Source organism: Schistocerca gregaria, chromosome 2 (genome assembly GCF_023897955.1).
Source record: "Schistocerca gregaria isolate iqSchGreg1 chromosome 2, iqSchGreg1.2, whole genome shotgun sequence".
Taxonomy (NCBI): domain Eukaryota; kingdom Metazoa; phylum Arthropoda; class Insecta; order Orthoptera; family Acrididae; genus Schistocerca; species Schistocerca gregaria.
Window position 1 is genome coordinate 428,469,335 of NC_064921.1, and position 26,190 is coordinate 428,495,524.

At 42.8% G+C, this 26,190-nt stretch overlaps 1 protein-coding gene across 1 annotated transcript in view; it reads right to left on the reverse strand.

Annotated features, from left to right (window-relative positions):
- The window catches only part of LOC126324303 (glutamate receptor ionotropic, kainate 2-like), a 206,047-nt gene that overhangs the window by 168,076 nt on the left and 11,781 nt on the right, over positions 1–26,190 (reverse strand). The gene's annotated exons all lie outside the window — the stretch shown is intronic.

The window sequence follows — 26,190 nt, forward strand, 5'->3', positions numbered from 1 at the left end:
CGTAAACTCGAATATCAAAACACTGAGTTTTTCCCAAGCTCCACAACCTCCATATCATACAGAAAGGAAACTTCAACAAGTCCCCTCTTCCCGACTAGGAAATCAGTCGACATCTGCTCATCCTACCAACAGTAGCCACATCCATCATGCTGTTTCCTTATATATAAACTTCAGTATCTCGACCAATATCGTAAACACCATAAACCTATCCTCGTTCCTTTCTGTTGTAGCCGCCACTGACATATTCCACTTCTCAGATGAACATCATCCACACTCCTCCCCGATCCCACACATACGTTCCACTTATCTGAATTTCCTGTTGTCCTTCATCTCTTCATAATTTCTTCGAACGCATACTGGGAGCTGAACTGGAGGGAGTTGCCAGAAGCAGCATCCTAATTATCTTATCATCAACCACACAGCCATTAAGAAGTCATTTTATTGCACATTAACCCATTATTTTACATCAACATCTGCATCATACTCCGGAAGCCACCTAACCAGGTGTGGAGGAGGACACTTCTGGAGCCACTGACTGACCTCTTCTACCCTGTACCACTCGCGACTGGCGCCTGTGAAGAATGATTGTCGGTAAGTCCCTCTAGCAGCTCTAATTTCTCGAATTTTCTTGTTGTGGTCATTTCGCGAAATGTGTGTGGGAGAAAGTAGTATGTTGTTCGACTCTTCCCGCAAACTGATATCTCGAAATTTCAATAGTAAACCTAGCCATTATGCACAACGCCTCCCTTGTAGCGTCTGCCACTGGATTTTTTTTGCGTATTTACTATTTGTAACATAAGAAAACTAGATATCCATAATTTTAACATCACTTGGTTGAAGATCACCAATAGGGCTGTTGCTAGCCGTCCCCATATGGACAGAATGAAATGAGCAATGAAGAAAAAAAGAAGCCGTGTATCCAGTTTTGTTCCTCCAAGCAAATGCTGCTTGGGTGCCACCAGCAAACTATTCTCACTATGTATCCATCTTTTGATTTACAGCTCCCTGTATTGGCCGTATTTGCAATTAAAATTTTTGGGATATGAGATCCGCCAGTTACGCAAAATACCGTTGTTTCTCTGTACCCAAAAATCTGCAAAGACGCACCATTTGCACACAAATAGCAATACCATATAAAAGACAACACACGCAGCTAAGAAACACACAGAAAACCCACACACAGATGCGCACATACACATACATACACACACATACACACACACACACACACACACACACACACACACACACACACACACACACACACACACACACACATATATATATATATATATATATATATATATATATATATATATATATATAAAATTCAAATGTGGCGCCGAACTCTCTAGTGAATAAATGAACATCGACAGAACTGGGAAACATAATAAACCACAATCACGTTGTGTTCTGGTGTAGTGAAAAGCGCTTTACTACGGTATTTGTGAAAAATACTTGTTATAGTTACGTATGCATCACAACATCCCACCATGATGCGGAGAATGGAAGTGTCTGCCACACGAAAACATAAGTAAAAGCGAAAATAGGCGCGGAAACATCGTGAAAAACTAAATTACACTCTAGATGGTAGGTTAACTCTCAGCAAAAAAAATCTTTCTCATCAACATCGTTTGGTTGCAGATGGCAAGCTACCTGTAATAATTATCACAAAAGTGGTCCAGAAAATTCATGCTCACCAAATGTAAAGGTATTTACAAAAAGAAACGATCTGTTGTTCGAACTAAAAATGCACATAATTTTATAATCATGTAACAAAAATATTCACATTGCAGAATAAATAAAAGTGATAACCCACAGATGATGGCACAGTGGTGTCGAAACATGTTTGGGTACTGAGAAAAAAACGGTGCGTTGCATAACTGGCAGACCTCAAATCCCAAAAATTCTAACTATGACTACTGCTACAGAATTGTTGCGGATTGATCATTGGTTCTGGGTGGAAATGTTCCTGTATTCTGTTAATAACTTGGCTATTCGATGTTCATCAGTATGAGTACAGTTTTATCAGTGCTTAAAGCGTATTTTGTCTTGTGTTCGATAAATTGTGTTACGCGTACACTGCTACAGTACAGTTGACTACCGTATGGTGGCTTTTAACGTATTAGCCTTGTATCCAATAGCCCATGAATGGTCGACCAATCCACGTCATGCAGAAATGAATGAACTTGCTTATGCTGCTAAAGGTTACGTCGGTGTCTGTGATGGAGGAACGCCACTAACGTTATTACTCGCGAACATAAGTAAATAACTTGGTGTACTTCTACGTAGTCCATCGGTGCCTAAAGTCCACTACTGTGCACAGCTAAATTTGTTACCGTTCTCTGAGACATAATTTTACGTTCTGATCACGACGTCTTTCTTGATGTCAGAATTTCAAAATAGGCTGGGTCAAAGGGCAAGATTTTTGATTCTTCAAATGTAATTTAACGCTTCTTGTGAGGCTGTTCTCAACAACTACCGATTTGTCCTGTTCTCGCTATCTCATACCCCACTGGTGTTGCTCACAACATTCTGAAACTGTACACATAACTCACTGACATTCACAAGCAAGAACATAAATCCACCGGTCGCGCGGTTCCAGACTGTAGCGCCTAGAACCGCTCGGAGACTCGGACCGGCTTGTCATCCGCAGCACTCTCACAGCACAGCAATATCGCGATAATATTCTACGTTCCGTTTTGTTGCCTTTGATGTTGAGGCGTACATTTCAGCAACATAATGCATACCCGCAGACTGAGGATTTTTCTACTGGTTGTCTTCGTGTTTGTTAGACCGTAGCTTGGACAGCAAGGTCGCCAGATCTCTCCTCAATTAAGAACGTTTGGAATATTAATCAGCTTGGGATTTTGACGATTTAATGGGCCGAACAGACAAAATTTGACACGAGATCTCTAAGGAGGATATTCAACAACTCTGTCAATCTGGCTTGCATAAGGGCCAGAGGTGGACAATCGAGTTATTGGCTGCTCAATTTATCACGCTGTATCTCTTGAATAAATCATCCTATTTTTCTTAAACTGTAATAATTTATTTTTCTGTTCATGTAAATCACATCTACGATTTCCGTCTAATTCGGACGATTCTTTCGTAGTGCGTCCTTTCTTTTTCTTAGATCGTATTTTTAACTGTCTTAACAACCGTATCCAAAATGCCGTGGACTATGCTCTCCTTCGGTTGTGTCGTATCTGAAGTCATAGTACAATGGAATGTTGTATGGGGTTCAAAGATCGTGCGTGAAGACGATGTTGTCTTGCCTAGTGGAAGAAGAGTGGGAAACTAGAAGGACGCAGCGGGTGAGTGAGAGAGAGAGGGGGGGGGGGGATATGTGGAGGGAAGAGTGAGACGGAAAGCGAGAGCGTGGCCAGGGCGGTCCGGCCGTTTGTGCGGTTGCCAGGAGGCGGCGCGCCAGACGCGGTCTCACTGGTGCGTCGCCGCCCACACCCGCCTTGCTTTGTCTCTACACTCAGCCGCCACAAAAACTGCGCACTTGCAACACACTGACGGGCAACGGCGGGAAGTCGTTCAAAGTACTACCGCGCTCGTGATTCGTAACGCACAGTGATAAATGAGAGTGCAGCACTAAGATGAACTCAGCTGTAATTATCGTATGAAGTGCTGTTATATAGATATTAATTTTAATAATCAACAGCCCCAGTTGCACCGTTTACCTAGAATTTACCAAGGTTTCAATCGCGATAACCCAACCTTCTTCAGAATAACAGTAACTACCGTTTGTCCATAGCGGACATCGTCAAGCTATAACTACAAATCCATAAATTATCCTCAGACCATAAAACTTATCTGGAACTGACTCGGCCCCACTTCGCGACCGCTGGAACCATGTCCACAACGTACAAACGGTAGTTAACTGTTATTCTAAAGATGGTTGGGTTATCACGACTGAAACCTATATACATTCTAGGTAAACGGTGCAACTGAGGCTCTTGATGATTAAAATTAAAATTAATATTTATACAGTTGGTGACAGGGCCGCGAAATGTTGAAGATATTTTATGTAGATGCCTGGAAACACTATTTTCTTATGCAATTGACATTAAATGATGTAAATGTAGCTGCCCTGAGTATACTACCCTCTGAACAAGAATGAATATACGTTGATGCACTTCGTAGTGAACTATTACTTCATAATGATACCATAGGCCAAATCTCGATCGTAACTAAATAAATATATATTCAATAACTGTCGAGCCAGATGATGTTGCCATTTTTGAGATCCGAAGCAGAGAAATCCAATAACAGCAGTCTAATAATAAGTTAATAAATCAGCTTCTGGCATTAGATATGGATCCCTGAAAAAGGAAGCTAGGGACGACTAGTTTATCAAGAAAACAAACAGTAATGGGAAAATCTACCAGATAACATTATTAGGGCACAGATATAGCATTTTGAAAAAGAGAAACTTAGAATTATCGAACAACACTCCAAAAAATAAATAAATAAATAACACAAGAACGTATTACAAAACATTCAAGAACGGTTTGTTTGGATATATTCCTCAATAGTTCAGGAATGGAAATGGAAAACTCGCACTTTACACTGAAGTAAACTGACAGCATATTTTGAAAAACTGTGACAGACCAATCAAAGAACTGGAATTCCATGATAATATTCCAAATGAAAACTGAAAACCACCAAGCTACGATATCGTAAAAAATCACTTCAAACACTTAAAACATAACAAAGGCCCATGTGAAGCTGGCCTCACCGCAGTGGTGACGTGTTTTCCTACCATGCCGCAGGTCCAGATTCGATTCCTGGCCGGGTCGGACGTTATCTCCACTCGTGGACTATTCTCATCATCCTTTCACCACCACCGCCACGCACGTCGCCCAATTGCGCTGTCGCCTGAGTTAAGACTTGCAACCCGGCGCCCGAACTTTCCCGGTTGGGGCCTGCCACCCACCAATGCCACACGATCTTTTCATTTCACCTAGGTGCCTCAATTACAAAAGAAAAACTAGATAAGGTCTGCGACACCGAAACAATTCCTCAAAAATGGAAGGTTGCATTAATTCACGTGCTTCATAAAAAAGTGGGAGCAAAACATATCAGTGATTACACATGTATTTCACTACTACCCAGAGGATAAAAAAACCTGTCGAAAACTCTTCTAGACAAATCAAGTCCTCCACGAGATAAACAAACTGGACAGCATTAAGTTCTCCTTAGGAATGACAAACCCTGTCCAGAGCAAATTTTAAACTTTTAAAAAACAATTAGGCGTACGAAGATACAGTATCATATAAAAGGATACCGCTAATAGCGGTTGTTTTTAAAAACGCATGTGATCAAATAGCAAGAGACTCCATTATAAGAAACCAGAAGGAATTTGCAGTAGACAGGTAATCTCTGGAAAAACGAGACAAACCCTTATAAATGCAGTATAAAGTTAAATTTCTCGAAACAACTTCTAATGCCCTCCAAATTACATCAGGAGTCATACGAGACCGTTTATCGCCATAGTTATTCGAGTGTGCGCTGGGAGAAGTTATGAGGGAATAGAAAATAGAGAAATTAAAAGAAAAGGTTAATAACTACTTAAAATTGAGTAGATGTGAAGAAGAAATAAATTGTTTAGCTTTTTCAGACGATCTCGTGATAATAACGGAACCTTACAGAATGCAAGGAAAGGCGAAAACTTCCGAACGAGACATCTGAAAGGTAGCGCTACAAACATCGTTTGAAAATACGCAATACATGACTAATGAATGTAACTCAACGATTTTACAAACCAAATATCGCAACATCACGAAAACAGACAACCTTAAATTCCGACTAAAAATCAAGAAAATCAAAGGTTTCCAGGAAGGTAAAACAAACTCTAAAACAGTTGTTGTCAAATGGTCATAGGAGAGAATAGAGCCGGCCGCTGTGACCGAGCGGTTCTAGGCAGTTCTGTCCGGAACCACGTGGCTGCTACGGTCGCAGGTTAGAATCCTGCCTCGGGCATGGATGTGTGTGATGTCCTTACGTTAGTTAGGTTTACGTAGTTCTAATTCTAGGGGACTGATGACCTCTGATGTTAATTCCCACAGTGCTTGGAGCCATTTGAACCATTTTTGAGAGAATAGAGCTCATTCTGAGAAAATAAATGAGTCTTGGAAGACGATGAAGCAAAAGAGATATCAATAGCTATTTTGAGGTGGCCCTTAGGTGGCTTGTAAGAATTAAAAAAGAACCTCGCACACACACACACACACACACACACTACTGTGGTACAAGGGACAGAAACAACATATGCCGTGTTGCAGCGGACCATTATTGACCGCAAAGGTAATCGACTATCGCAGATAATAACGTGTAAGATGAAGCGGTGGGTAAGGTACTGGACTAGCACTCCGAAAGAATAAGGTTCACGTAACCGTTAACCGCCCAACCGTCCAGATTTACGTTTCTCATGGTTTCCCAGAATTACTTAAAGCTCATGGCTGGATGGTTTCTTTGTAAAGGGCATGGTCAGTTTCCTTCCCTGCCCTTACCTAGCTCGTGCTGGTTCTCTAATTATCTTGAACCCTACTCTTCTATCATTTCTCAGCAAAAATCACCTGTAGTTATTATTGATAAATTCTAATGGAGCTGGAAAAATATTTGATGGGCTATATTTGGTCGACAAAGGGAGGAGACATGGTAAAGCAAACTCTCTGGTCACCACACTTGGGCCAAAGTCCGCTATTAAATGTGAGACCTCTCCAGAGAGTCTCATTAAGGACATGTGACAGTTGATAGCGTTCCTTCAGTCAGAGGCCCTTCAGTCAAGCTCCTTGGTGTTAGTCAAGAGGATTAGGATATGTGCTGGCACGCATTTCACGGCAGTCAATATTAGTATATAAATGCGAAATAACTCTGTCTTTTACGCTTTCACGACTAAACCGCTGGACCGATTTTGATAAAATCTAGTATGTAGGTAGCTTGAAAGCTAAGGAAGAACATAGGCTACATTAGAAAAGTTGTAGAACAGCATATTTATTGATTTGAAGAATGTAACGCGAAATATGGAGCAATGATTACTCTTTGAAATAGCTATTTACGCTTTGACTTTTGAACTTTATATTCGTGAAGTTGCTTTCACCATCTGATATGTTTTACGTAATACGATTCAACATAGTGGATATAACGCTTATACAATCCCCTATGAGTTTAATCCGTACTTCATACTAATATCAGTCACAAACTCGTCACATTCTAGTCGCTAAGCCTCATGCGTGTATTGCAACTTCTCTGTTGCCGCAGTGGTAACACCGTTTCACGACAGATCACCGAAGTTAAGCACTGTCGGGCTGAGCTAGCTCTTGGATGGGTGACCATCCGGTCTGCCGAGCGCCGTTGGCAAACGGGGTGCACTTAGCACTTGTGAGGCAAACTGAGGAGCTACTTGGTTGAGAAGTAGCGGCTCCGGTCTCGTAAACTCACATGCAGTCGGGAGAGTGGAGTGCTGACCACGTGCCCCTCCATATACTCATCCTGTGACGCCTGTGGGCTGAGAATGACACGGCGGCCGATCGGTGCCGTTGGGCCTTCATGGCCTGTTCGCGCAGAGTTCAGTCTTTAGGTTGTGGTCATCCGGTTAGCGGTGCTGTTACACATTCGTGGGCTCCCGGGTTCAATTGCCACCCGGGTCGGTATTTTTATGCTCTCGCCTGGACGTATGCGTTGTCCTCATCATAATTTTACCATCATCTACTTGCAAGTCACCGAAATGGCGCCAAATGAAAAGACTTGCACCAAGCTCCAGAACATCCCAATCGATGTCTCCATACGCACATTTAATTTCATTTTACTGATACGCGAACGCAGCCGTGATTAAAGCTAGGATACAATGCTTATACAACCCTCAAAGTGTTAAATCAATGCAAATTCATAATTCCATACTGACATTATAAGAACGAATGTAACTCTTTTACGTTTTCGTGACTAAACCACTGAACAGATATCCGTGATATTTGGCATGAGATAGCTTGAACTCTGATGAAGAGGGTAGGCTACTTCATAAACTGTGTAGTACAAAATTTTCATCGATTTGAATAACATTACACAAATTAAGGAAAAATGTTTAATATTTGAAAAAGCTGTTTTCTCTCTCAGTTTTAAACTTTATCATATTTGAGAAAATGCTTTTTTTGTTTGATGTTTTCTACGTAGTATGAGCATAATCAATATATTGCTTACTCAGTTCTCAACGTGTTTAATCCATACTGCCACACTAGTCACAGTGAAGTCCAATGTTATTGTACACGCGGCTTGTGATATTGAGTTGCTACATGAGCTGGCATAGCTGGGGAGTTTTGCTAGCGGTACAACAATACAATCCGACGGTAAGCCCGACAACCTGATTTGAAACTATTTCGATAAGCCTCGCGAACGTGGCTGATTTAACGCAGCTTTCTGAAAGAGCTCGAGCTGCAAAAGTTTCCCGAATCCGACTAATCTAGGGGCAGTCTCATGTCCACTGGAACTTCGATACAGAACGTCAGCCGGCCATAAGTACAACAGAGACAACAGAGCAGCCACAGGCCCGTCTTAGTTTAGACGCTGAGCGTCACGCGCCTCTCTTAGCTGCCGCGACGCTTGAAGGCACACAACAACGGCGTCATTTATAGGTTCTACGACAGCAGAGAGACGTCGTACTGTTACGTGTGGAACGTTGGAGACTTTTGGTGAAACTGCATTTGATTGTGATCTATTAATTGACTATGTAAATCACGAATTAGTCATCTTAGGGGAATAGATAAAAATGTAGGCAGCATAATGCCCTGAAATGGAAGGAAGAAACGTTTGGTAGGTGTTACTCTGGTGACTAAATTCCACATCCAGTAGTAGATTAGGCGGGGAAATCCCTAGAACTCTGCTACTGGAATGTTATTAATCGAGGTATCTTTGCAATATAATTAGAAAATATAATGCGCGGTTTCAGAATGGATACACATGAAAATAAGAGAAGCACATGCATTACCTATCCTCGTAGCCGAACTGCATACAATTTCTTATACATACGTCTCTACACCACGACATACACAGAAATTAATAAGTTATCAGCTTGCTTACTCACCGACAATCAGACTAACAAAACTGCCGATAAGTGAGCGTAGCCGCTAGTAACAGGTAGTACTGTATAAACGCACGATACAGTTACTTCACACTCAAGGCGACTAAGTGGCTGCGATTTGACAGGTCTGTACTAAGACTAAAAGACAGCCAACGAGACTGGAATAACTATTGGTACTGTAATTACCCTGAGGAAAAGGAGTGAGAAACTGTAAAAATGTAAGTACAGGGATTAGCGCTTCGAATGAAACATCTGGCATCTGCAGCACGTTGAAACGTATACTGTGGCACAACTTCCGAAAATGGAACAGTTTAAGGAACTTCCAGAAAAGCAGGAAACTTCAGAAATGCATAAGTAGGTCTTTAATCAAGGACACAATTCCAATTACTACACTTGTGAAAAAAAATATATGGAAAATTTTTGAAGAAGTAGTGAGTGAACGTCAGACGTAATGAAGGTATTTTCTTCACAACGTGACCTTACGGCTACACTGCGCAAAAGAATTTAAGCGTCACGTTATTTTTCAAATTCCACCATTTTCTCCCACTGCGACGTAGAAGTGTGAAATTTGACTCAAAGGTGTCTACAGCCTTCCCCTGCAATGGTGCAAAAGTGAGGCACCGTCGGGTTCGACGACGCTTCAAACAACAACATGATGTCAAGGTGACATCATTAATCCATCTTACACCTCACATGATCTTCTGACCTCTGACCTTTTTTCGCATGTGTCGACGCCTTGCTATTTGTAGCGTCGCCGAACCCATTGATGACTTTGCAGGGCACCAGGATTTCCCCCCATTACAGAGGAAGTAGTAGTCACCTTTGAGCCAAATGTTACAATTGTGCGTCAATGGAGGAAAATTGTGGGGTTTCAAAAAAGTAACCGTTTGATTCTTTGCGCAGTGTTTTACGGAAAGACAGAGGTACCCAACTGGTACCTACGTTATCTATGGAAATGTGACTTTATGGCCAAAAAAATAATTATAGTAATTGTTTTTATTCCATATTGTTATTGTTATGTACGTCACTGACCGGATTTCTGTGGTAAGTGGTTGCGCAGAAAGAAGAATACACTACTGGCCATTAAAATTGCTACACCAAGAAGAAATGCAGATGATAAGCTGGTATTCATTGGACAAATATATTATGGTGGAACTGACATGTGATTACATTTTCACGAAATTTGGGTGCATAGATCCTGAGAAATCAGTACCAAGAACAACCACCTCTGGCCGTAATAACGGCTTTGATACGCCTGGGGATTGAGCTAAACAGAGCTTGGATGGCGTGTACAGGTACAGCTGCCCATACAGCTTCAAAACGATACAACAGTTCATCAAGAGTAGTGACTGACTTATTGTGACGAGTCAGTTGCTCGGCCACCACTGACCAGACGTTTTCAGTTGGTGAGAGATCTGGAGAATGAGCTGGCCAGGGCAGCAGTCGAACATTTTCTGTATCCAGAAAGGTCCGTACAGGCCTGCAATATGCGGTCGTGCATTATCCAGCTGAAATGTAGGGTTTCGCAGGTATCGAATGAAGGATAGAGCCACCGGTCGTAACGCATCTGAAATGTAACGTCCACTGTTCAAAGTGCCGTCACTGGGAACAAGAGGTGACCGAGATGTGTAACCAATGGAACCCCATCCCATCACACCGGGTGATACGCCAGTATGGCGATGACGAATACTCACTTCTAATGTGTGTTCACGGCGATGTCGCCAAACACGAATGCGACCCTCATGATGCTGTAAACAGAACCTGGATTCATCCGAAAAAATGACGTTTTGCCATTCGTGCACCCAGGTTCTCCGTTGAGTACACCATCGCAGGCGCTCCTGACTGTGACGCAGCGTCAAGGGTAAACGCAGCCACTGTTTCCGATCTGATAGTCCATGCTGCTGCAAACGTCGTCAAACTGTTCGTGCAGATGGTTGTTGTCTTGAAAACGTCCCCAAATGTTGATTAAGGGATCGAGACGTGGCTGCACGATCCGTTACAGCCATGTGGATAAGATGCCTGTCATCTCAACTGCTAGTGGTCCAGCACGGCGTTCCGTATTACCCTCATGAACCCACCGATTCCATATTCTGCTAACAGTCATTGGATCTCGACCAACGCGAGCAGCAATGTTGCAATACGATAAACCGCAATCGCGATAGGCTACAACCCGACATTTATCAAAGACGGAAACGTGATGGTAAGCATTTCTCCTCCTTACACGAGGCATCACAACAACGTTTCACCAGGCAACGCCGGTCAACTACTGTGTGTGTATGCGAAATGGAATGGAAACTTTCCTCATGTCATCACGTTGTAGGTGTTGCCCCCGGCACCAACCTTGTGTGAATGCTCTGAAAAGCTAATCATTTGCATATCAGAGCATCCTGTTCCTATCGGTTAATTTTCGCGTCTGTGGCGCGTTATCTTCGTGGTGTAGCAATTTTAATGGCCAGTAGTGTAGATGTGCTGGTTTTCGTCAGAACGTAGTATCTAGGAATGCGTTAATCAGTTGACAAGGTTGGTGTGTCAGTACTACAGTCCAAACAGACATAAGTATGGATGCAATACGCATTAAAGGATAAACTGTCAACGTTTCGTGAACTACAGCGGTTTTTTAGGGCTGAAATTGTCGTACTATTGGAGGTTTCCTGGTCACTTTGCCAAGCTCACCACAATTTGGACCTTTACGACCAAATTTGTAAAGTAAGTGGAAGCTACTGTAGCATGATGATCGCTCGAAAATTAGACATGACCATTTTATTCCTCCCACTGCCCCACTCCGAGCGTGGGTTTCCTAATCGTGAACGGGAAATTGAACTTTAATAATATTATTACGATGCCATTACGAAGGAATTGAGGTGGTGTTAATGACTTTCAATCAGCAGGTGGCGACCGTGATTCGGATACCTCATGGCTCTTTACATAAACAAGCAAACCACCATTTACTGCAGCAAAACTATTTTCATGATGGATCACCAAATAAAGATTTGAAACTGCGGCCGAGATATTGAATATTTACTTGAAACCGGAACTTTGCTATATTGTTTATTCCATTTGTATCACGTGCGAGTCACCCTACAAAATCCTATGTGTTCAAACGGTGATGTGTCGGGTAAATGAGCTGGTCAGAAAGAATCGAAATATGTCAATCAGGGAAAAGGTACTGATCATTATTTTTAGCGTGTAAAGTAGCTGTTTCTCATTCGATTACAGTAACAAATATTAGGTATGTACCATTGAGATAAGACATATCGCCGGCCGGGGTGGCCGAGCGGTTCTAGGCGCTACAGTCTGGAGCCGCGCGACCGCTACGGTCGCAGGTTCGAATCCTGCCTTGGGCATGGATGTATGTGATGTCCTTAGGTTAGTTAGGTTTAAGTAGTTCTGAGTTCTAGGGAACTAACGACCTCAGAAGTTAAGTCCCACAGTGCTCAGAGCCATTTGAAGTTTAAGAACAATCATTAGACACATATTTACTCTTGCTTCAGTTTTTGGGTCCTAGTGACATTTGCTGCCAAGAGTAACATCGCCGTGCTCCTGAAGACAATGGAAGAATGAATTCTCTTCGCAGGTCGCCGCCACACTTGCTGACGATGATCGTCCAGTTTAGTATATATAACTGCGATTCATCGCTGAACACAGTATGAAGACATTTATTTGTTAACAGTCCGTGCTTTCCGGTCACGACTCCGCTGCAAACATAGCCATTTGTATTGTGGTGTTAAGGCACCCTATTCTTGGGACGAGTCCCTAGTCTAGCTGCTTCTAGTCTCTGACCAATGGAGCTGGATCACACAGATTGCTGCAGAGAGTCTTTCGCTTGTTATCGAATGGCAGATGCAGATGTGAAGGGGTTACAATGTGCGATACGATGATCCTCTCTTGTAGTGGTCAGACGTGGTCAGCCGGAACATTTATGTGAGTATGCCTGTCCTCGTGCTCCCATCCACTATTCGACCAGCTGGTCAAATGGAAACCCACAATGAGGCATCTTTCAAACTCTGTCACGTGATGATAACCGTCTCACAGGAGTAGGAAACATCTCCATGTCCTACACTCATCTGATGTCCAAGTACGAGTTACACTGATGTCCTAGTGAAACACGAGAAGCATTTTTTGCATGAAAATCTTATCAATAATTAGAACATATTTATTATTCTTATGCTCACCACAGAGAAAATCTATAAAAAAATGTACAAATGTGTGTGAATTCATAAGGGACAAAACTGTTGAGGTCTTCAGTCCCTAGACGTACACACTACTCAAACTAAGCTATGCTAAGAACGACACGCACACCCTTGCCCGAGGGAGGACTTGAACCTCCGGTGGGATGGGCCGCGCATTCCGTGACATGGCGCCACAAACAACGGCCACTCCACGCGCCGAAAATCTATATAAGAATGTTATTTATGCACTACTGGCCATTAAAATTGCTACACCAAGAAGAAATGCTGATGATAAACGGGTATTCATTGGACAAATATATTATGCTAGAACTGACATGTAATTACATTTTCTCGCAATTTGGGTGCACAGAACCTGAGAAATCAGTACCCAGAACAACTACCTCTGGCCGTAATAACGGCCTTGATACGCCTGGGCATTGAGTCAAACAGAGCTTGGATGGCCTGTACAGGTACAGCTGCCCATGCAGCTTCAACAGGATACCACAGTTCATCAAGAGTAGTGACTGGCGTTTTGTGACGAGTCAGTTGCTCGGCCACCATTGACCAGACGTTTTCAGTTGGTGAGAGATCTGGAGAATGAGCTGGCCAGGGCAGCAGTCGAACATTTTCTGTATCCAGACAGGCCCACACATGACCTACAACATGCGGTCGTGCATTATCCATCTGAAATGTAGGGTTTCGCAGGGATCGAATGAAGGGTAGATCCACGGGTCGTAACACATCTGAAATGCAACGTCCACTGTTCAAAGTGCCGTCAATGCGAACAAGAGGTGACCGAGATGTGTAACCAATGACACCCCATCCCATCACGACGGGTGATACGCCAGTATGACGATGACGATTACACGCTTCCAATGTGCGTTCACCGCGATGTCGCCAAACACGAATGGATCATCCGAAAAAATGACGTTTTGCCATTCGTGCAACCAGGTGCGTCGTTGAGTACACCATCACAGGCGCTCCTGTCTGGGATGCAGCGTCAAGGGTAACCGCAGCCATGGTTTCCGAACTGATAGTCCATGCTGCTGCTAACGTCGTCGAACTGTTCGTGCAGATAGTTGTTGTCTTGCAAACGTCCCCATCTGTTGATTCAGGGATCGAGACGTGGCTGCACGATCCGTTACAGCCATGCGGATAAGTTGCCTGTCATCTCGACTGATAGTGATACGAGGTTCCGTATTACCCTCTTGAACCCACCGATTTCATATTCTGCTAACGGTCATTGGATCTCGACCAACGCGAGCAGCAATGTTGCGATACGATAAACCGCAATCGCGATAGGCTAGAATCCGACCTATATCAAAGTCGGAAACGTGATGGTACGCATTTCTCCTCCTTACACGAGGCATCACAACAATGTTCCTCCAGTCAACGCCGGTCAACTGAGCGTATGAGAAATCGGTTGGAAACTTTGTCATGGCAGCACGTAGTAGGTGTCGTGACCAGTGCCAACCTTGTGTGAATGCTCTGATAGGCTAATCATTTGCATATCAGAGCATCTTCTTCCTGTCGGTTAAATTTCGCGTCTGTAGCACGTCATCTTCGTGGTGTAGCAATTTTAACGGCCAGTAGTGTATTACAAAGCGTGGTCACTGGCTGTAAGATACTCTAATTTGCATGCCTCTCTTAATTAACTCGATAACCGTTTTAATGATTCTGTTGTGTGTGCGAATGCGCAGAGAAGTGGACATGAGACAAAGCAACACAAAACACTTCGGTCAAGCAGACTGGTGACCGATGGATACGCCTGTGGTCTGGGCGATATAAGATCCTTGGAAGTGAGGCTCCCCCAGAACCCACAAGGGGGTGGCAAGCATTGTCTTCACAGATAACTGCTTATGGCCAAAGCCACCGATTCACAGGCTGGAGAGTCTGACAATTCCCCTGCTGAGCAGATCGCTGACCTGTCTGACTGTCTGTGGGTACACTGCGACTGCATGTCAGACCCTAACTGTACCCAGTTGCATGGCAGACCTCACTATCCCAAAACAGAAGGGAAAAGGACATATGCGTGGGTGTCAGACAGAGCTAGGGCCTAGCAGGTAACAGTGTACAGGTGGAGCCGACACACCTGGGCCCTCGAACCGGCTACTATAAAATTGTACAACACAAAAGCACACATCTCTGGGGAGAGACCCGCTTTGCAGGGGGATTGACTGACCAGTCGACCTACACCATGTGACAAATGTATCCGGACACCCCCAAAAACATACGTTCTTCATGTTGGGTGCATCGTGCTGCCACCTATTGCCATGTACTCCATATCACTGACCTCAGTAGTCATAAGACATCGTGAGAGAGCAGAATGGGGCGCCTCGTGGAACTCACTGACTTCGAACGTGATCAGGTGATTGGGTGTGACTTGCGTCATACGTCTGTACGCAGGATTTCCACACTCCTAAACATCCCTCGGTAAAGTGGAAACGTGAAGGGACACGTACAACACAAAAGCGTAAAGGCCGACATCTCCTGTTGACTGACGGAGATCGCCGAAAGTTGAAGAGGGTCGTAATCTATCCAGACCATCACTCAGGAATTCCAAATAATGACAGTTAGGTGGTAGGTGCGAAAACTTTAATTTCACGGTCAAGCGGCTGCTCATAAGCCACACATCACGCCGGTAAATGCCAAACGACGCCTCGCTTGGTGTAAGGAGCGTAAACATTGGACGACTGAACAGTGGGAAAACGTTGTGTGGAGTGACAAATCACTGTTGATAATGTAGCGATCCGACAATAACATCGCTGTAATGGACTGGCCTGCACAGAGTCCTGACCTGCATCCTATAGAACACCTTTGGGATGTTTTGGAACGCTGACTTCGTGCCAGACTACACCGACCTACATCGATACCTCTCCTGGGTGCAGCACTCCGTGAAGAATGGGCTGCCATTCCCCAAGAAACCTTCCAACACCTGATTGAACGTACGCATAAGAGAGTGGAAACGGTCATCAAGGCTAAGGGTGGGCCAACACCATATTGAATTCCAGCATTACCGATGGAGGGCGCTACAAACTTTAAAGTCATTTTCAGCCAGGTGTCCAGATACTTTTGATCGCATAGTGTACGAGTGTGTGGCTTAAGGTTTCGCCAGGTTTGGTATGGTGGCTCTCAGTGTTTCCTGACTCCTGTTGTAGGTTAGCATCGGTGACTTGTAGAAGGCGCAGGCCCCATGAAACAACCTCTAGTCTTGTAGCGGTCATCTCCGAATTTCTTTAATTCAGTTGGAGTAGGCGTTAAGATATGTGATGTCAGATTTCAGCGTTGAAATGAACGCTTTTGGTAGTAGAGGAATGTGTGATGTTGTCACTGGAGGCTGCAAAAGAGGCACTATGTTTTAGCGGGATTTTTGGAGAAAAGTCTCGAGATTGGGCCATAGTGGTTCCTAATTTTGCGATTAGTGAGTGGCAAATTTTGGTCGCAAGGAACATGCAGGACATAAGTAAATGTCGCAGGAGAAGCACTCGTCAGTAGGACGTGAGAGTCTCCACTTCGACGTTCCAGTAGGGTGTGATGGTGTCCTGATCGACGTGGTGTAGCAACGCAGTGCCACATTTTGGAAACTCGCAAAGATGCCGAGCATTCCGTCTTCGTGAAGAAACCAGCACGCCTGCAGCACAAAGCTCGGCACAGCCCAGTCACAGATACAGTGAGCGTAATTCGCAGCACTGTGGAATCCAGGACGATAGCCTGCCTCATCTCCCTTTGCACTGGTAATGAAAGTGTGGACTTCCGGATTTTAGTCACCAATTTACAATCACTGTTTCGATCGAGAATTGCAGGATTAAATAGTTGTCAGTTACTGTGATCATCGAGAGAGAGTAAATTTTTAAGAGGGAATGAAGTAACTTAACCTATAGGAAAGTGACACTGCTTTCCCCTTAATCTTCATGAAACTTAGGACAGATATAACTGTCACAAGTTTCTGATTATTCGTTTTCTATGTTGAACACATAACTGTGTACATAAATAAATTGGAGTATTAAATTTAACAATTGTTTCTGTTCGACTCCTTCGCGTATTTTGAGTTGTAGGCTTGATGTTTTTTATATTAACTGTTATTCGGTGTGAGGAACTAGCGGCAAGAGACAGAAAAAATCCCAGGCTCGGACCCTACGATTTGCTGTCTATCACCACGTGACCCCAGACGTTCTTAAATGCAGCAATATTTTTGAAGTATAAAGCTAGATCACTGGAAGCTCAGCTGGTTAAAAACCTTCGTACATATACTATAAAGTAAGGAAACTCTGGACATGGCTCTGACAGATACCTTTGTGGATTTTCTTGCTACAACTTTTAGCCTCATATAAACTAATGAATTTGCTGCACCGAAAAAATAAGATCAGAATTTTCAAACAGGGAAGAGGCTGTCGCTTCGATGGAGGAAGTCTCCTACCTTGTCCCTTTCTGCTACCTAAGTCCTTGAGGCCCAGCTCGAAATGTAGGTGGTTACAAACGCTATGCAGAAGTGAACGATTGGTGTAAGCGTGCCTGGGAGACGGTAAGTCTGAGTCCTGAAAGTATATTGGATGACGCGAGACGGAAAACCCTACGACTGGTCCAACGAAATAAGTTGTACAAACATCAGTCCGCATTTATACCATTTATAGATTTAGGAAAAGCTTTTAATAGTGTTGACTATAATACATTTCTCGAACTAATCAACGTAACAAGACTAAAAACCAGACAGCCAAATGCTACCTGCATACTTAACAGAAAGCAAACTAAAGTTAACTATCGAAGCACATGAAACGGGCAACACAATTGAGATTGAAGTGAGTCAGGCGGAAGGGAGTACCGTGTTGTCAACAGAGAAGCAATAATAGCACAATCGGTCCGTCAGGAGAGCTCAGTGATTTCGAGTATAGGCTATTCATTAGATATCACTTGAGTAACAACCCCATCTCGTCGACCGACCAGCTGGACCTTATATACTGAAGGACAAGGATAGTCTTGAAGAGGATAGATGTAAAAAAATCGCATGAAATCAGCGGAAGGAGTCACTGGTGAGTTCCAAAGTGCTACCAGCAACCCATCTAGCACAATACAACGAGTAATGAGTTAAAAAGAATGGCGCACATATTTCTATAGTCAAAGCTAAGCGACGTTTATGATGGTGTAAATAGCGACACCACAAGACGTCTGTAAACGAGTGATTTGCTGTGATGAATTACGCTGTATCCTGTGGAAGTCCGATGGAACGGTTTGACTTCGCCGAATTCCTGAAAAACGTATAGTGCCGACAGTGAAGTACGGAGAACGTAGTATACTGGTACTGGGGTGTTTGTCATAGTTATCATGCGGTTCACTTACTGAGCTTAAGAAATGTGGAAGGATATCAACATAATCTACAACATTGTGCAAAGGGTACCGTAGAAGAACAGTTCGTGCACGATGACTGTATCAGCATAAGGATGCATCCTACCATGAAGCAGCATCTTCGAGGCAATGGTTTGTGGACAACAACATTCCTGAAATGGGTTATCTTATCCAGTGTCGTAATCTGATTGCAGTGGAACACATTTGGGATGTGTTAAAACGCTGACATCACTCCAGACTGCAGCATCCAACATCTCTATCTTGTCTGGTGAGGGTCTAGATGAAGATATGGCTGGCATTGCTTCACAGACCTTCATACACCTCACTGAAAGTGTTACCAGCAGAGTTCAAGTCGTTATAAAGGCGATGGGTGGACAAAACCCTATATTAATGCTCACTGATAAAAGCACATCTTCAGGCCGCAATTGGCCCATCGGGACCATCCAACAGCCGTGTCATCCTCAGCTGAGGATGTGGATAAGAAAGGCATGTGGTTAGCACACCGCTCTCCCAGTAGTTATGATGGTTTTCTCTGACCGGAACCGCTACTATTCGGTCGAGTAGCTTCTCATCCAAGTGCCGGCCACGCCCGACAGCACTTATCTTCGGTGATATGACGAGAACCGGTGTATCCACTATGGCAAGGCCGTTGCCACAATGTCCACTAATAGGTATCTGGCTAAAACTGGACGACAAACAGCACCGACAAGACATCAGAGCTTCTGGCATTAAATGTTACTCAAGAAGACAAAACATTTTATCAATTTATGAAGTGACTAATAAAGAGAAAACGCTTCAGACTGGGGAGAAAACTATGTGTAGCACAATACGACGAGAAGAAAAAATGGACTGATACGAGATGTTCTGGGCATCAAAGAGTAATCAATTTGAAAATGGAATCGTAAGGTGTAAAATTTGTAGAGGAAGACCAAAGCTTTTTGTAAGTTTATTGGCTTTTGGGACGTGTCGATTCAGCTATCTCAATAGTAGAATGTCATATTCATCATTTTGATTTGCAGCTTCTTGTATTGGCCGTGTTTTGCAGTGAGGTCCGCAAGTTATGGGTACTGAGAGAAAAAAACGGTGTTTTGCATAACTGGAGGGCCTGACATCCAACAAGTAGAATGTCAGTTATGACGATATGAAAGTAAGGACAACAGAACAGCCAATCCCCGAAAAGAGAAAATCTCCGAGCCGGCCGGGAATCAAAAGTGGGCCCCTCGCAGCTATCGAGGCGGGCCAACAGCAACGCTTGGATATAGTCGGTATGGTGTAGCGGAAGTACATTGTAATAGCTGCACTAAGATGAAGAGATTTACAGAGGATAGACTATCGGGGAAAGCTCCATCAAATTAGTCTTCGGGTTGTAGGCAGCAACAAAGAAATAGACGCTATATAATTGCCCAGTGTACTTCTGTTAAACGTGTTAACATCGAAGCCTTGAGCAATACATTGCAATTAAGTTTTGGAAAACGAGGAACAAATACATCTCTGTTGAAAGGGGAAGTATCTTTTGCTTTAAAAGAGGTCTTTTCAGAGTCACTTGTGTTATCTACGAACAGATTCACTGTGGTTGAGAAATTTTCTGAATGGCAACCAACAAATCATACATCATATTTATTTCGAGAGCTGCTGCTCGGTACAATACGTCAAAACATAAGATTTGTATGTTTGTAGAACATGTGGTCGGTAAAGCAAGTCTTCTCTAAGAAATACCTGATGACTAGTCTGATTCCAATGGACATTCCAAAGCTGAGAATGGTATGGAAGGCCGACTACATAGCAAATCGGAGAAAATTGCGTATACATTAGTGACAGTCATAGGATAACGAACTTTGATATAGTATCCTGAGAAAATTTATATACTGTTGTTGTTGTTGTCTTCAGTCCTGAGACTGGTTTGATGCAGCTCTCCATGCTACTCTATCCTGTGCAAGCTTCTACATCTCCCAGTACCTACTGCAACCTACATCCTTCTGAATCTGCTTAGTGTATTCATCTCTTGGTCTCCCTCTACGATTTTTACCCTCCACACTGCCCTCCAATACTAAATTGGTGACCCCTTGATGCCTCAGAACATGTCCTACCTTCTTCTGGTCAAGTTGTGCCACAAACTTCTCTTCTTCCCAATCCTATTCAATACTTCCTCATTAGTTATGTGATCTACCCATCTAATCTTCAGCATTCTTCTGTAGCACCACATTTCGAAAGCTTCTATTCTCTTCTTGTCCAAACTATTTATCGTCCATGTTTCACTTCCGTACATGGCTACACTCCATACAAATACTTTCAGAAATGACTTCCTGACACTTAAATCTATACTCGATGTTAACAAATTTCTCTTCTTCAGAAACGCTTGCCTTGCCATTGCCAGTCTACATTTTATATCCTCTCTACTTCGACCATCATTAGTTATTTTGCTCCCTAAATAGCAAAACTCCTTCATTACTTTAAGTGTCTCATTTCCTAATCTAATTCTCTCAGCATCACCCGACGTAATTCGACTACATTCCATTAGCCTTGTTTTGCTTTTGTTGATGTTCATCTTATATCCTCCTTTCAAGACACTGTCCATTCCATTCGACTGCTGTTCCAAGTCCTTTGCTGTCTCTGACAGAATTACAATGTCATCGGCGAACCTCAAAGCTTTTATTTCTTCTCCACGGATATTAATGCCTACTCCGAAATTTTCTTTTGTTTCCTTTACTGCTTGCTCAATATACAGATTGAATAACATCGGGGAGAGGCTACAAACTTGTCTTACTCCCTTCCCAACCACTGCTTCCCTTTCATGTCCCTCGACTCTTATAACTGCCATCTCGCTTCTGTACAAATTGCAAACAGCCCTTCGCTCCCTGTATTTTACCCCTGCCACCTTTAGAATTTGAAAGAGAGTATTACAGTCAACATTGTCAACAGCTTTCTCTAAGTCTACAAATGCTAGAAACGTAGGTTTGCCCTTCCTTAATCTTTCTTCTAAGATAAGTTGTAAGGTCAGTATTGCCTCACATGTTCCAGTATTTTGCAGCTGTGGCTTATAAAACTGATTGTTCGGTAATTTTCACATCTGTTAACACCTGCTTTCTTTGGGATTGGAATTATTATATTCTTCTTGAAGTCTGAGGGTATTTCGCCTGTTTCATACATCTTGCTCACCAGATGGTAGAGTTTTGTCAGGACTGGCACTCCCAAGGCAGTCAGTAGTTCCAATGGAATGTTGTCTACTCCGGGGGCCTTGTTTCGACTCAGGTCTTTCAGTGCTCTGTCAAACTCTTCACGCAGTATCGTATCTCCCATTTCATCTTCATCTACATCCTCTTCCATTTCCATAATATTGTCCTCAAGTACATCGCCCTTGTATAGACCCTATATACTCCTTCCACTTTTCTGCTTTTGCACTTCCTGTCGATCTCATTTTTGAGACGTTCGTATTCCTTTTTGCCTGCTTCATTTACTGCATTTTTATATTTTCTCCTTTCATCAATTAAATTCAAAATTTCTTCTGTTACCCAAGGATTTCTACTAGCCCTCGTCGTTTTACCTACTTGTTCCTCTATTGCCTTCACTACTTCATCCCTCAAAGCTACCCATTCTTCTTCTTCTGTATTTCTTTCCCCTATTCCTATCAATTGTTCCCTTACGCTCTCCCTGAAACTCTGTACAACCTCTGGTTCTTTCAGTTTATCCAGGTCCCATCTCCTTAAATTCCCACCTTTTTGCAGTTTCTTCAATTTTAATCTACAGTTCATAACCAATAGATTGTGGTCAGAGTCCACATCTGCCCCTGGAAATTTACAATTTAAAACCTGGTTCCTAAATCTCTGTCTTCCCATTATATAATCTATCTGATACCTTTTAGTATCTCCAGGGTTCTTCCATGTATACAACCTTCTTTCATGATTCTTAAACCAAGTGTTAGCTATGATTAAGTTGTGCTCTGTGCAAAATTCTAACAGGCGGCTTCCTCTTTCATTTCTTTGCCCCAATCCATATTCACCTACTATGTTTCCTTCTATCCCTTTTCCTACACTAGAATTCCAGTCACCCATTACTATTAAATTTTCGTCTCCCTTCACTATCTGAATAATTTCTTTTCTTTCATCATACATTTCTACAAATTCTTCGTCATCTGCAGAGATAGTTGGCATATAAACTTATACTACTGTAGTAGGTGTGGGCTTCGTATCTATCTTGGCCACAATAATGCGTTCACTATGCTGTTTGTAGTAGCTTACCCGCATTCCTATTTTCATATTCATTATTAAACCTACTCCTGCATTACCCGTATTTGATTTTGTGTTTATAACTCTGTAGTCACCTGACCAGAAGTCTTGTTCCTCCTGCCACCGAACTTCACTAATTCCCACTATATCTAACTTTAACCTATCCATTTCCCTTTTTAAATTTTCTAACCTACCTGCACGATAAAGGGATCTGACATTCCACGCTCCGATCCGTAGAACGCCAGTTTTCTTTCTCCTGATAACGACGTCCTCCTGAGTAGTCCCCGCCCGGAGATCCGAATGGGGGACTATTTTATCTCCGGAATATTTTACCCAAGAGGACGCCATCATCATTTAATCATACAGTAAAGCTGCATGCCCTCGGGAAAAATTACGGCCGTAGTTTCCCCTTGCTTTCAGCCGTTCGCAGTACTAGCACAGCAAGGTCGTTTTGGTTATTGTTACAAGGCAGGATCAGTCAATCATCCAGACTGTTGCCCCTACAACTACTGAAAAGGCTGCTGCCCCTCTTCAGGAACCACACGTTTGTCTGGCCTCTCAACAGATACCCCTCCGTTGTGGTTGTACCTACGGTACGGCTATCTGTATCGCTGAGGCACGCAAGCCTCCCCACCAACGGCAAGGTCCATGGTTCATGGGGGGGAGTTATATACTATCAGTATTATTTCCTGATAGAGTAAGAACACGGGCCGGATTCTTACGTTCACTGTGAACTAATTACAAAGTGACCCTGGTACTAGTAAAATGGCTAATGTCTTTAGCGGGAAAAGATCAACCAAAGAAAATTACAGCTACTGCAGAGAAGCTTCTGCTATCTCACGAACTGGTTATCAATCACCTAACCAATGCATGTTCCTCAGAATTACACAAAAACGAAAATTGGACATCCACATTCGAATGACTGTGTAAAAAGTGATAACGCCTTCGATAGATATCTAGCCAATGGCCTCTTCGTGATGGAATCATGGAAACTGGGTAAACAGAAATAACTCAATAATTTCAGCTTCATATTAATACATTAGTGTAAAAAGGTAAAAAATCTTCAATAAGACATCAGTTGCGTTCATGATCAGTGAGATGTTTTATTAGTTACCGACATGTTAGATGCTGAACTCTGCCGCCCCAAATCTCTAGTCAACTAACCTGTCACGGCAGTGGAGGTCTTCAACACACTTTTGTGCTATGGCAGTTCTTGGCGGTACAGTCAGGTCCACAATAAAAGTGTACGCCATAATTTTAAAAGTAACGTCCGCAGCGACATCTCTGGCAGTGGTCTAGAATCTGTAACCAGTGCATGGCACAGTGTATGGATAAACAAAGTGAGAGTCCTGTATTGTCGGTTACAGCTTAAAATCAGTGCAAAATAGCTGAAGCCTCATGAGGCAGTGATCCTTGTAATCATCCAAAGGGGCCAAAGCTTTCATATGGAGCTGCTGCTAAAATTCTTAGAAACTCAAAGACATTCGTTGCGAAGTGGGTCAAACGATATTTAGAGATTGGAAGAAGAGATATTGCATTTAATATATGAAAGGAGAAAATATAAAAATGCAGTAAATGAAGCAGGCGTAAAGGGATACAAACGTCTCAAAAATGAGATCGACACGAAGTACAAAATGGCTAAGCTGGGATGGCTAGAGGGCAATTTAAGGCTGCAGAACCATGCATCACTAGGGGTAAGACAGATACTATCTACAGGGCAATTAAAGAGACCTTTGGAGAAAAGAGAACTACTTGTATGAATATCAAGAGCTCAGATGGAAAACCAACCTAAGCAAATAAGGGAAAGCAGGAAGGTGGAAGGAGTATATAGAGGATCTAAACAATTGCAGGTACTTCAAGACAATATTATGGAAATGAAAGAGGACGTAGATGAAGATGAAATTGGAGATATGATACTGCATGAAGAATTCGACAGAGCACTGTAAGACCGAAGTCGAAATAAGGCCCCGGGAGTAGACAACATTCCACTAAAACTACTGATAGCATTGGGAGAGCCAGCCATGACAAAACTCTTCCGTCGGGTGAGCAAGATGTATGAGACAGGTGAAATATCCTCAGACCTCAAGAAGTATATATTATTTCCAATCCCAAAGAAAGCAGGTGCTGACAGGTGTGAAGATTACTGAACTATCAGTTTAGTAAGTTACGGTTGCAAAATACTAACAGGAATTATTTATAGACGATTGGAACAACTGGTAGAAGCCGGCCTCGAGGAAGGTCAGTTTGGATTCCGTGGAGACAATACTGGCCCTACGACTTATCTTAGAGGACAGATTAAGGAAGGGCAAACCAACGTTAATAGCTTTTGTAGACTTGGACAAAGCTTTTGACAATGTTGACTGGAATAGTCTCTTTCAAATTCTGAATGTGGCAGGGGTAAAATACAGTGAGCGAAAGGCTATTTACAATTTGTACAGAAACCAGAAGGCAGTTATAAGAGTCGAGGGACACGAAAGGAAATTGGTGTTTGATAAGGGAATGAGACGGTGTTGTAGCATATCCCCTATGTTATTTAATTTGCATACTGAGCAAGCAGTAAAGAGAACAAAAGAAAATTTGGAGTAGGAGTTAAAGACCATGGAGAAGAAATAAAAACTTTGAGGTTTGCCAACGACTCAGTAATCCTGTCAGAGACAGCGAAGGACCTGAAAGAGAAGCTGAACGGAATGAACAGTGTCTAGAGACGAGGATATAAGATGAACATCAACAAAAACAAAACGAGGATAATGGAATTAGTTGAATTAAATCAGGTGATGCTGAGGGAATTAGATTAGGAAATGAGACACTTAAAGTAGTAAATGAGTTTTGCTATTTGGGAAGCAAAATAACTTATGACTGTCGAGGTAGGGAGGACATAAAATGTTCACTGGTTAGGGCAAGGAAAGTGTTTCTGAAGAAGAGAAATTTGTTAACATCGAGTATAGATTTAAATGTCAGAAAGTCTTTTCTAAAAGTTTTTCTAAGGAGTGTAGCTATGTATGGAAGTGCAACATGGACGATAACTAGTTTAGACAAGAAGAGAATAGAAGCTTTCGAAATGTGGTGCTATAGAAGAATGCTGAAGATTAGATGGGTAGATCACGTAACTAATGAGGACGTATTGAATAGATTTGTGGAGAAGAGAAGTTTGTGGCACAGCTTGATTAGAAGAAGGGATCAGTTGGTAGGACACGTTCTGGGGCATCAAGAGATCGGCAATTTAGTAATGGAGGGAAACGTAGAGGGAAAAAGTCGTAGAGGGAGACCAATAGATGAATACACTAAGCAGATTCAGAAGGATGTAGGTTACAGTAGTTATTCGGAGATGAAGAGGCTTGCACAGGATAGAGTAGGCTGGGGATCTGTATCA